At 45.2% G+C, this 9,523-nt stretch overlaps 1 long non-coding RNA gene across 1 annotated transcript; it reads right to left on the bottom strand.

Annotated features, from left to right (window-relative positions):
* Positions 1-3,674: 3,674 nt before the first annotated feature.
* Positions 3,675-8,284, bottom strand: LOC135821063 (uncharacterized). Its single transcript, XR_010554283.1, has 2 exons — positions 8,035-8,284; positions 3,675-4,579 (listed from the first exon to the last, which is right to left on the bottom strand). It is a non-coding gene; the product is annotated as an uncharacterized LOC135821063 (long non-coding RNA).
* Positions 8,285-9,523: the final 1,239 nt, after the last annotated feature.

Below are 9,523 nucleotides of genomic sequence, written 5' to 3'. Positions count from 1 at the left end.
GCGCCATCTATGGATCTGCCACATCGATCGATTTTGCTGCGCGATCTGTCGATCGACAGATCGCGCAACGATCGATCGATCGCGCAAAATCGATCGATCGCGCAACAAAAAAAAGAAACCAAATCGATCGATTGTGAGCTGGGCGCGGAGTAGGTATTTTACTACTCCCTTGTGAACGGCATCATCGTAATCAGTACTCGCACTGGGACGAGTACTTGGCGACTGGCCGCACACCACTCAGTAAACAGTAGATGACGATTCTTTGAAGAAGTAATGGTTGACGTTGTCGAACATTCAGACCCACTGGAGGCGTTCCACAGCCTGGAGCCCGCTGATAAGGATTTTGATGTGACTTGAGTAAGTACTAAAGTGATGTCAACACTAGTTCTACGTACTCTCAGTCTCTCTCTCTCTCTTTTTTCGGCGTCAGACATTGAGTGGGAGATATAGATGACTGGATTTCGTTTGTAAAATAATGAGTAATTTCTGCAATTTGTGATCGAATCAGCATGCTGTCAGCTGTACCAGTCCACATCCCATCGTAATCAGCGACCAGGCCAAGCGTGATATTTGCCTTGGTATTTCACTATGTGTGGTGAGAAGACGTCCATTCACGTCTGAGAAATTCATTTGCAAATGGGAAATCAACAGGCCTGTATTAGTATGGGCAGAATTCATCACCCGGGCCGCTATTGAAGCTTTGCACAGTTGTCAATGTCCAACGGCCTATTTATACGAAGACCTGTGGTGGCTACGTGATTCTCTTAAACCTGTGATCATGTTTTCCAAGATCATTTCAGTAGCAGACAGATGAAACGCTACGCCGGGCCTGAGCCCGAGGCAATGTACGGACGTGGCCGTGCTGCACTGAACCGCGTGGCATCATTGTCACGTATGATGGAGTCAACATGACTGCGCCCTGCATATGCATCATACATCTGATAGTACGTTTATTGCCCTATCCTTGGAGAGTGGGCCACCAGGGAAGGCTGGGTTTCCGACTTGGCTTCACCTATAATGCTCATGATTGAACACGCTCTTGGAGAATAAATGTAGAATCCGGCTGAACATTGAAACCAGATAGCATCGCGTTTCTGCGCTGCACCTCACAACACCATTGACATACAACCAGGAAGAGCTGGGAACTTGAGGGAAGTGACGGAAAAGTCAAAGAGGAAGTGAAGAAGACTGAAGAAGAGGATCAGTAATCATCAAGGAGGCCAAAAAGAGGTCACCTACGAGCCAAATGGCTCTTGATGTGATGATGTGCAGGCAGGTATGCTGGAATTGGATAGACTCTTTTGGTCAATTTTTGGCCTATCCCACATCTTTCTACCGCAGCTCTGGCAGATTGATTGGTACTATACCCCTGAATTTATACATTTCTGAGCTCTGTGACACGTTACCTAGCTCGTGAATGTCGTCTTTCAGCCATTCATCATTGCTCATTTTGACATTTGATGAGGAGCCGATCATGACTATTTTTGAGGATGCGCATGTCAGAACGCTTTGTTGTGACATGCTCATCTAAAGGATTTTGCAACTGTTTCTATTGAATACCTATAATAGTAGTACGAAATAATTAGGGCTCAAACGGTCACGGTTTTACCCCGAACGGTTAACTGCTAAGCTAACGGTCGGTTTAACGGTTATAACCTATAAGCCATGGCAATCCTGCGGACTCTTTTTTAACCGTTTATTTGACTATACTCATTCAAAAAATGTACCCTATTCAGTACAACGCACACATGTACATTCTCTTGCATGCTCATTCATACATACTCTCACACGAAGAGACCAGATATGACCGAGTTGACAGCCCAGAAATTGCGTACGCGTGCGACAGGCTGTGAAAGTGCATACTTTGCAACGACCTGATACATGAAAAATTGACTGAAAAGTTACTGCGTAACCGTTATCTTTATCGGTTAACCGTTAATTCTTCGTAACCGGTCTGCAACCAGTTAATCGGACTAACCGTTTGAGCCCTAGAAATAATGGTTGCGACTTTGGCGATAATTATTACGAAAGGGTTTGCTCCCCACACTGGAGCTCGCGCTATTCCGTCGACTTGACAAAAATACCCGAGCCCGCTACCCGACCAAACCCCTACCCGTTGCAGCCCTGATTTTTTTTCGTCGGACTGGCCCCTTTCCATTCCCTCAACAAACAAAGGAATTATATAATGAACACTGGATCACTTATTATTCTGCTCGGTGCATGGACCAGTACAGGAACCGACACTCAATACAGTCAACTTCGCTTATAACGACACTCGGCAGGGCATCAAAAAGGTGTCCTTATTCGTGAAGTGTCGTTATACCCGAAGTCTCATTATATGTATTACACTGGGATGGGACTTTGCTCTGGGCATGGAAATTCTGTCGTTATTCGCGAATTGTCGTTATATCCGCAGTCGTTATTAGCGAAGGTGACTGTACTTACTGTTATGTTGATGGATGGATGTGGTTTATAGGATCGCTCTTCCGAACGAGAACACTGTTTCTGGTTCATTGAAGTAGGGATACTGTGCATGTATTATAATGTGCATGCTTAGCTACAAGATGAAATGGATCCAGCCATTGAGTAAGAGAAGAGTTTCAATATTTTAATTCTATTAAAGTATACACCCGGTTCCAAAATAACGCACGTGCCCTTGCATACGCCCAGGAAATCGAGCCTGCTATTATATACACCCGGGACCTATACACGGGCTTTTACGGTAACGTTATAATTATCTCAATGTTCCGGGTACGGCTATTTACCATGATGTGGGTATAATACTGGACATACATGTAGTCTGTTTTCTATTTTGCTGCTCCTTGTTCTTTGGTGCGATTGGTGGCTCGGAACAGGCAGACATTATTTACCGATATAATCGCACAGGTCACATTGTAGAGTGCAGACCACCTAGTGCTTTGAAGATTCACTGCGATATTACCATAATGTTATAATACATGTATGAAAATCAGCATCATTTTCTGTATGTTAAATGCCACAAATTGTTAGGCTTCACCGTAATATCAAGAGTACATAACCCCTCTTGGTAATATCCATGTTCAGTGTTCCGTTCACATCGGTTCATGCTGATCACCCGAAAGTGTCGTCTAAACAGGATATAGGGGTGTGCGGATAATGCTCGAAAAGGTGGGAGATTCTGCTCGAAAAGCTGTGAAATTGGCAGAACCATACAAACCTTATGGCGGGCAATTCCTCGAATTCTGCTCCATTTCTTTATCCACATACCAAACATGCATGAAACTTACCAGAAAAAGTACTGAATTCTGCCAATTTTTCTGCCCGCATATGCCTAACAGGATATGTCCGCGCCGCGGGGATTATTTTTCAAATAATCTCCTCAATGTCATGTACATAATTGTCGCCGGTCGCAGCGGCTTCACGAAACGTAGACTTTCCCAGCCCCCCCCCCCAAAGTACACACAAAATACAATTGAAGCATATGCAATGAAACGTATGCATTGGGAAATTGGATTGCAGTAAAACCCGTGTTTGCCGGACCCTGTACCAAGCGGAATCCTGTATTTACCGGACAAAATTTCATGCACCAAAGTGCTGTGGATCGAAAGTGCATTCCTGGATCAAGCGGGGTCCTGTCACATCAGGACAGTTTCCGCTGCACCAAGGGCGTCTTGTCAGGGCAGGCTTTACTATAGTGAAGTTTATAGTGAATTGTACTCCAAGTAACTCGTGAGTCCACACACAATGGTCATGCAGTACAAAGCCGAAAAGTCCCTTTCAAGACAGAGTGACAGACAGGAGTCGCCACTAGAAGGGCTGATCAACCAACACAGAATACTACAGTGGTGCTCAATGAAGTCCAATGAAGCGAGTGAATGCCGTGCGGAACGTTGTGCAGCTGTGAACACTGGGCTGTCAACTGGCACAGGGCGCACACTTGACACACACAATATTAACATTGAGCATCAACGTAGCATAATAATAGCAGTGAAAAAGAGTAAAGTCAAATACGCGATGAGCGATAGTGTAGAGTCTAATACTAAAGGCAGAAATAGAGTAATGCCATCAAGTGCGAGATAACATGTTAGGAGCATTAACGTGTGATTGTGAAGCTTACTTTAAAGCGGGATGTTGAGTCTACAGTGCACCATGGGCACAGCGAGATCATGTTATGTGTGAATGGTATACCGTAAAGTACCGCTAGAGCGCCCCGTCTCGCGAGAGCGCCCCACCTTGATTTTACAGCCAGGGTCCAGGGAAAGGAAAATCGTACGGCAGAATGCAACGAAGTGTGTATGGTGTACTAACGTCAGAGGAAGGTTTTTGTGTGGAGCTCGTGTCCGCTCGAAGGTACGGATTGTCTGCACAACGTGCAATATGTGTACGAAGTTCGTGTCGTATGACCTACAGACGGGAGACCACCTACACAATACGACCACGAAAGGACGAGATAGTGGGGCGCTCTGGCGGTACTTTACGGTACTAGTAATCAAATGGATGCAAAACATAATAGATGTCGTGATACACCATGCCTGATTCGTGGCTGGAAGCCGTGAGCTCAGTGCTTGGGGCTAGTGGGATTCCTCTAGCTTTCAGAATCCTGCATGAAAAAAAGGTAAAAGAAAGTGAAGGTACAATAATAGTAAGGTGATGTAAGCCTCTTGGTTTCGCGAACGAATTTCATCATTAAATTCATGGCATGGGAACGACGCTACAGAAGTATACAAAAGCTGAGCCATCCTCTAAAGAAAGTCCACTTTAGTGAATCTCATCTTGTCAGCAGCACCATGCTGTTTGTATGGGAGAATTGCCTTCGTACAGTGCTGCCCAATGAAATCCTGAAATCAAGTCGCGTCCCTCAAGTACCGGGCGTTGCGCAGCCCTAGACCTGCGAACACTGGGCTGCGAAATGGTGCAAGGCGCAAACTTGAGTGACACGACTGGATTTCATTGAGCAGGACTGTACATTCAAGGCACCTGCACTTCCTATTACAGTGTAATGTTCTTATTTTACAGGAACATTCCCAACTGGGCCTAATGTCTTCTGAGGCTGCGTTTACACGACAACGCACGGCCATTTTCCGTTTTCAGTCCCGCATTTCTTTTTTCATTTTCGTGCGTTTACACGATCAAAGCTGATCCGAGGTGGTCTCGGTTTGTATCGTTTTCCCGCGTCTACACGGGAGCAAAGGATCCGCAAAAGTTCGTCATGTGCCGAGTGTTGTCGTGGAAGCACCAATCACACTCAAGGAATAATCGAAAACAGGCCACACACCAGCACTCGTCACATGACGAAAATTGTAAAAAAAAAGAGTTTTATTGTCGGATCCGTGTGAACGGCCGAAAACGGAACAAACGTGACGGAAACGAGGCCAGCAGACCGTTTCGACTGTTTACACACCCAAATTTATCCGGCAGAACATTTCCGTTTTCAAATTCTTCCACCTTGGCCAGCGTTTTGGTTCTCTTCCGCTTTGGTGTACAACTATTACGTTTTGCTCCGCGTACCGTGTAAATGAACCATGCATCCGAAAGGATTTAGTTGCGCTTTCACCCCCAGCGTTGTCGTGTATACGCAGCCTTAGATGGTGCCCAAGGTATTCATTGAGTTCCTGCAACTTCATTTGAAATGAACTGGGAAAGTGCGAAGGGATTCAAGGAGGACATTAAAGCAGTCAGCTCCAAGAAATGAAATTGATTCGTGAATTCAATTATAATGATGTTCACACCTACATGTACATGTATGCAATAACTAGGTATCACACTTCATCTTACAGGCGAGACCTCACTATATATTCTCTGGGGTACGGCAAGTGTTATGCTTTAGAGAGGTCCATGTTATAGCGAGTTGGGCACATAATATAAACCATATATGTCAAAGTTAGGGCTGCGGTCAACCAAAAGGTTATAGGCTAGAACCAAGAGTAGATAAACAAGAGTGTGCAACTCCGGGATGGGTTGGCCCGTGGCGGAATTTTTTGTTGACGTAATCTTTTCTATGACGCATGCGCTGCGGGTCTTTTGGAAAGTTTGCATCGTGCACTTGGCCGGGCTTTACATTACAAGGTCGGTGCCCAGTACGTGCTCTCACACTGTTCTGCGTCAAAATGCGCGTTTTTCTGAAAAAAGGTGACGTCTACAAAAAATGCTGCCACAGGCAGGGGTATGTGCAGATTGTGCAGAAGAGATCCAGAGTTGCACACTCTTGTTTATCTACTCTTGCTACAACCTATAAGAGATAAACTGTACATGTAGCCTGTATTCATGTACCATTGCTGTACATGACTGTAAATCCATGTATCCATGGTACCATGACCTCACGCACTGCCAAAACAATCACTACAATATGTATAATACTCATAAAAGGACACATTTCAGGCTCATTACAAACGTCTTGAAAGTTTTTGTCTTCACAAGTATACTTTATGAGTATTATGAGTATTATCGCATTTTTGCCTCAGACGAAACTGTTTACAATATGTATAGTGGATGCATACTATATTTTGCTCAGTTTTCCAGAGCAGGTTCAACAAAGAGTGAATAACAACTAAATAGGGCGGTTGCCAGTTGACAAACCCCCTTTATATTTACAATGCAGTTGCGTGAATGTCCACTACTTTCTGAACGAAAGGTTCAACATATTTTAATATTTTGTATGCTCCATTGGGCTTCGGATTGCACCATCACCTTGTCATTTAATCAACTCAACCTCATCATGAGCATACGCAAGCATCACTAATATGGGGAGCAACCCCAGAGATGAGGGAGATACACGCCGTACATCCATTGTGCACAGTACTGACAGGGTACGCACATGCTGTCACGTATATTATGTACAGCGGACATTGAAAGAAAATAACCGATTAACCCATATGCATATGGTTAACTGTTCGTGTATTCTTAACGGTTACATAACCGGTTAACCTATCTAACCATTTCACCCTAGTCAAAATGGCGCCGTTTGCTTACAGACTACAACTGTATTGCCATCGATCCACACTGATCAATCCAGGAAATGTGCGCATGTTGTACATTTTTAGTGTATTTTATAGTAGTGTGTCTACTGCATGTGTTTCAGGACTGTAACAGTCACACTACAACAAAAGTCCGACACTCCAGAACAACCCCACACAAAATCCTGTGGTCGACCAGCCAACAAACACAGCTCTGGGTTGAATGACGAATTAGTGAAAAACTATAAAGAGAAAAGAGAGGTGAAAGAGAAAACCGCCAACACATCTCCAGAACGACAGAGCCTCACTCTCTCCCTCCCTCCCTCTCTCTCTCTCTGTCTGTCTGTGTGTCTGTCTTTGTCTTTGTCTCTCTCTCTCTCTGTCTCTCTCTCTCTCTGTCTCTCCCTCTCACGGCAACTAAAAAAACAACCATATCTCAAACCACACCTCACTCATTTTACGCTGTAGGATGAAGATGAAGGGGAGGTTGGCGATGAGAAGAAGAACACGGCAGGGTTTAAGCATTTATTGTTCAGTGACCCGTGTCGTTTGGCGTATAATGATTCTCGGTTTACAATTGTAGTATTGTTTGTTTTGCAAAGAATTTCAATCAGTTAAAAGTCATAGATGCTGTTTACATTCACAAGCGTAAGCCAGACCGATGCATTCAGAAAGAACATGTCACGGCATCCACATTCTTTCCTTAGCACCGTAACTGTATTTTGCACATATGTTTGTTTTATTCACCCTCTCTCTTTCTCTTTTCTTACAGTTACACTTGTGTTTTATCACACTATAGAATGACTGCGCATGTATTTTATAGATTGCGATTATTATCACTGTCGGGAAGGAAAACAACAATTTTACAGGGCCCTAAAAGTCTGAACGATACCTATGAAATGCACTGTCAAAGCAAACACAAAATATGAATATGCAAGCTCATGCCTGAGGGGAAGATGAGAAGTTGAAACGTGGAGATTTTTCGGACAGGACGAGAATCCGAAGAACCTGGGTGATTCCCTTACTTCCACAATGGGCTAGTGGCTGCATCACAAAAATTATACCTTGCAGTGGGTGCAGAGACAGATCAATAAACACTAACCTGAGCATGAGAGCTGCTCGTATTCATTGCGATCGTCAGGAAAATGGCAGGACGAACGGACCAGAAGAATGTTGGCTATGACAAACAACTGCATATCCAGACGACACACGGCTTGACTATTTGCTTATGACGTTCAGCTTGAGCCTTCGAGGTCCAGCACGATGGAATTTTCGGAAGGAACTGATTTTTGAATTATTTGGGGAAGAAGATTGCACTCAGAAAAGGTACCGTAACTGGTTTCTTTCATTTGAAAAGCTATTCACCAAAGTCCTAAACATACACTGTACGACGTTGCGGAGCTGCTCCAAATCGATCGATTATTTTGTTTTGAATGGTTTCGCCACCGCTTTCCGATCGATCGATCCTTGCGCGATCTGTCGATCGACAGATCGCGCAAGAAAATCGATCGATTTTCCAAATCGACAGAACGCGCACAACACATGTACGTGTACGTGTACATCCGTTTTGGTCAGGTAAGGGCCGGGTTCCACTGCGGCTCCGCGGCTCCGCTGCTCCGCGGCACTTGGCTGCATGCAGCGGAGCAGCGCGGTTCCACTGTCACTCGCCATTCGCGGTACCGCGGTCGTGGTCCACACTTTTTGATGACGTTTCACCTGCCTGCGCGCGCGAAATCAAACAAATCCTCGTGTTCTGGCCTGCGCAACGAATTAAAATTTGAATTTTAAAATTCTGGCGTACAAAACAATGCATAGTACGGGAAACAGGTCGAGCCGCGACCGCAGCTCGCAGTTTTTGCTCAAGAATCGTAGCAAAAGCTCGCGGTGAGCCGCGGACTCGCTGCTCCAGCTCGAGCCGCGGTCACTATGGTAATGATGACGTTTCAAGCCGCGAAAGACGAGCAGCGGAGCCGCAGTGGAACCCGGCCCTAAGCCACAGGCCCACAGTAGTCTTCTGGGTGCTGAGTCGAATGGTCTTGGTCCGAGAAAGCTGCGACGCTCCCTTCCTACTTGAATCCCAATCGAACTCGCGCACTTCCACCGAAACTGGGTGACTGCGCCCTACTAGATGGGGATTTGTATGCAAAATGTCACTAAAAGCGCCATTTCGTTCTTGTTAAAGCACAGATGAGCGCGATTGGCCCATATGTTGTAGTCTTTTGGACGCTGAGTCGACTGGTTTTGGTCCGAAAAGGCTGCGAGGCAGCGTTCCTCCTTTATTCCCAATCGAACATGGTTGAGCAAGCGGTCACGTGCTCCTGGGTGCCCAAATCACCTGGTCACCGCGCCAGCAGTAGGCCTAGCCCAAATTTGCTCGGGGCGCTTCGATATTTTGCCCAAGCACTTTCCATATTTTGCTTGGCATTGCCTTTCGTTTCCGATATTTTGCTCCATTTTGCTTTTGCTTTGTGGCAAAAATAGCTTCGAATAAACCGTCTACTTTGGTAAAAGTGGATGGTGACTCTGATGAGGAATGCAAAACTGAAAATGGTGTCAGTATTACCAAGAGTAGATAAACTCTTGGTATTACG

Source organism: Sycon ciliatum, chromosome 7 (assembly GCF_964019385.1).
Source record: "Sycon ciliatum chromosome 7, ocSycCili1.1, whole genome shotgun sequence".
In the NCBI taxonomy this organism is placed as follows: Eukaryota; Metazoa; Porifera; class Calcarea; order Leucosolenida; family Sycettidae; genus Sycon; species Sycon ciliatum.
The sequence above is the reverse complement of the archived record's forward strand: the minus strand, read 5'-3'. Positions and strand labels throughout refer to the sequence as shown.